This window comes from Leptodactylus fuscus, chromosome 1, assembly GCF_031893055.1.
Source record: "Leptodactylus fuscus isolate aLepFus1 chromosome 1, aLepFus1.hap2, whole genome shotgun sequence".
In the NCBI taxonomy this organism is placed as follows: Eukaryota; Metazoa; Chordata; class Amphibia; order Anura; family Leptodactylidae; genus Leptodactylus; species Leptodactylus fuscus.
The window spans coordinates 92,348,397-92,351,989 of record NC_134265.1 but is presented as its reverse complement, the minus strand read 5'-3'; the positions used below and the strand labels follow the sequence as shown (position 1 = coordinate 92,351,989).

The 3,593-nt window shown below is 48.4% G+C and overlaps 1 pseudogene; it reads right to left on the bottom strand.

The window, feature by feature from the left end:
* Positions 1-2,538: 2,538 nt before the first annotated feature.
* LOC142190970 (small nucleolar RNA SNORA17) lies at positions 2,539-2,682 on the bottom strand (annotated as a pseudogene).
* Between the last annotated feature and the right edge of the window lie 911 nt (positions 2,683-3,593).

Sequence of the window (3,593 nt, the reverse complement as noted above, 5' to 3'; positions counted from 1 at the left end):
GGAGGCAACTGCAGAGACACACGTGACTGTGTGACGTAATTCTACGTCAGCAGGATTCCCCGCAGTAGGTACGGCCTGCTGCCGCCGCCGCCGCCAGGGGAGTGAGCTGTCAGCTGGGTCTGCAGAGCTGCTCCATCCGTGTCCTGTTACTATGGGCTGTATATCATATAACACACCTGCTTCTGCAGAAAAAGGCCGCAAATGACTCAGTTCTGAGCTTGTATGATGGCCAAAGGAAAGATGGAAAACACCTTGAATGGCTTTAGAGTCACAGGGCTTAGGCTATGGTCAGATCTGTGTTGGAGCCATTTTCACCAAATCAATAAAAACCGCTGGACTAATGTCTGGTAAAATGAAATAGGACAGAAACCCAACTGACTCCATTATAACCAATAGGGTACAAAGGTGTTAGAGTTGTCCATTATGCGCCGTATCTGATGTGGATGGACTATGTCATGGTTTATTATTATTTTATTATTATTGTTTATTTATATAACACCATTAATTCCATGGTGCTTTACATTTGGGGGTTACATACAATACACAGAATATACAGGTAGATATAATACTAACAATGACTGACTGGCACAGTGGGGTAGAGGGCCCTGCCCGCGAGGGCTTACAATCTATGGTTCTGCTATAACGGAACAAAACAACATAAATGTAAAAAGGATTGTTTGAGGTTCATAATGTATCCGGCAAATTGTTCATGATGGATCTGGTTCTGACCCTTGGGTTGCTTTACCCCCTTCCTCCTCTCCTCTCCTAATCTCATAGGTAATTTACCTGTACTATGTGGGCTGGATGACTATAGAAAGACACTCCTCATAACACAGGTCCATAACCTGTGCAGGAGAGGAGGAGGAGGTTGAAACACCTGGGTCCATTATAAAAAAAAACAAACAGACAAAACAAGGTAAATTTGAAACAGTGATTTGGCCCCAAATTTAGTTTTCATACTGAGAACTGAGCCACAGGAAGGGCGTCATGTGCAAAGCAGATCCTATACACAGGGCCGCCATCAGGAATTTTGGGGCCCCATACAGCCTAAGTGTCTGCCCCCCCCCCCCCGCCATTTTAAAACGACCTTATTTTGCGACACACCAATTCTGTATTACATTTCCCTTTATTTAGCAGCATTACAAGGCTTAATCAGATTCTATTTGCAGGTAAAATCTGCTATGTGCTATAGAGAGCCAACACCATCTATAAGAGCCCTCCTAATAAATCCTCAGGGCTTATTCACATTGCGTTTTTGGCCTCCCTTGCCGGGATACGTTGGTAACCAGTCAAAATCAGCTGTCAACTTATCCCTGCACGAAGAACTGGCCATTAAAAAAAAAGGAGGGCCTGCAGTTCTCCGTGCAGGGATAAGTGGGGAGCTGATTGTGACTGGTTACCAACGTATCCCGGCAAGGGAGGCCAAAAACGCAACGTGAATACTCCTTTACAGTGAAAGTCCCACCCCCAAACAGGCTGCTATGCTAGTAACATAGCCTACATCATTATTATTCTCCAGCTAAAAACTTATATATTATATATTATTGCCCCAGTTCCCTCTCCGCAGTGCCGCACACCCGATGTCCCAACAATCCCCCCCCCCCCGTCCACCCTCTAACATCTTTCCATTGCCCCCTGTACCCATACCTCCCAACTGTTGAAGAACCAAAAAAGGGATAAAATGTGCGGCGCGCTTTGCGCGCCGCGGGAAGTTTAGCCCCACCCACTGTTATGTTGACTCCGCCCACTCATTAATTTTCATGTGCCCGAACACTGTATAATCCTCCTACAGTCACCCGTAAATTATATGTCCCCCCTCCGTCTCTCCCCCAGCTTCATATACACCCTTCATCTGCCCCCAGATTCATGTCCCCTCCATCTCTGCCCCCAGATTCATGTCCCCCCATCTCTGCCCCCAGATTCATGTCCCTCCATCTCTGCCCCCAGATTCATGTCCCCCACATCTCTGCCCCCAGATTCATGTCCCCTCCATTTCTGCCCACAGATTCATGTCCTTCCATCTCTGCCCCCAGTTTCATGTCCCCTCCATTTCTGCCCCCAGATTCATGTCCCCCCATCTCTGCCCCCAGATTCATGTCCCCTCCATTTCTGCCCACAGATTCATGTCCTTCCATCTCTGCCCCCAGATTCATGTCCCCCCATCTCTGCCTCCAGATTCATGTCCCCTCCATCTCTGCCCCCAGATCCATGTCCCCTCCATTTCTGCCCACAGATTCATGTCCCCACATCTCTGCCCCCAGATTCATGTCCCCCCATCTCTGCCCCCAGTGCCATGCCGTCCTCTCCATCTCTGCCCCCAGTGTCATGCCGTCCTCTCCATCTCTGCCCCCAGTGTCATGCCGTCCTCTCCTTCATCTGCCCCCAGTTTCACGTTCCACATAATCCACATTACACTTACCTTTTCCTCGTTCCCCCGCTGCTCTCTGCGCGCCTCTCTCTCTTACCGGTGCACAGTTGTAGACGCGATGTGACGTCATTACATCGCGTCTACACTGCCGGGTAGCCGGCGGCAGCGGCGAAGTGAGAAGCTGACACAGGTCAGCTCCTCGCTTCAGCAGCTGAAGCGAGCTGACCTGTGTCAGCTCCTCGCTTCGCCGCTGCCGCCTCTCTCGCTGACACATATGCGGCTGAGCCAGCCGCATATGTGTCAGCGAGAGAGGCCGCAGCGGCGAAGCAAGGAGCTGACACAGGTCAGCTCCTCGCTTCAGCCGCATGTGTCAGCGAGAGAGGCGGGCAGCGGCGAAGCGAGGAGCTGACCTGTGTCAGCTCCTCGCTTCAGCCGCGTATGTGTTCAACTCAGATCTGCGTCCTCTGGACGCAGATCTGAGTTGAAACAAGCAGGACATACAATGACTGCTGCCGGCGCCAGGGGGCCCGGGCCCCCCCAATTTTTAAATTTGGCCGGGCCCCTGACGCCAGTAGCAGTAGTACTGGCCTATCGGCGGCCCTGCCTATACAAATAACAGGAGCAGCGCCATAGTTTACCTGAACCACCACTAAGCACATGACGGGCCTGCTGCAATGCTCCTAGTACTTGCATGCGTCCAGCACCTGGAGGCTGATAGAACCTCCAGACCCCAACACATCACATGTGCAAGACAATTCAATTTGAGGCTGGAAAATCCCTTTAAGTCCCTGGAAATAAATAAATATATATATATATATATATATATATATATATATATATATATATAAAAAGAAACTATAAAGTCTTCAGTAGATTATACTTTTTTTAATGGCTAACTCATAATTATGACAGACTATAACGTTTCGAAGCTCCCGGCTTCTTCTTCAGATATAACTAAAAACAGATTCTGAAGGCTGCATATTTATGTACCACAGGACAAATAGGGATAGAATTTTAGGAGGGAGGGGGAAGATTCTTATTGGTATATACACGTAAACAGTTCGAAGGTTCTTATCTTTATGGCTAAGTTCAGTGATTTCTGTAGGGTGACATGAACCCAAGTAAAAGATTCATTCCATTCTCCAGAGTGTTAAATAGGGTCATGCTCTTGTACTCATAAATCCGTCTCTGTTTCCTTGATTTAAAATTCTCTCTTAAAATCAAA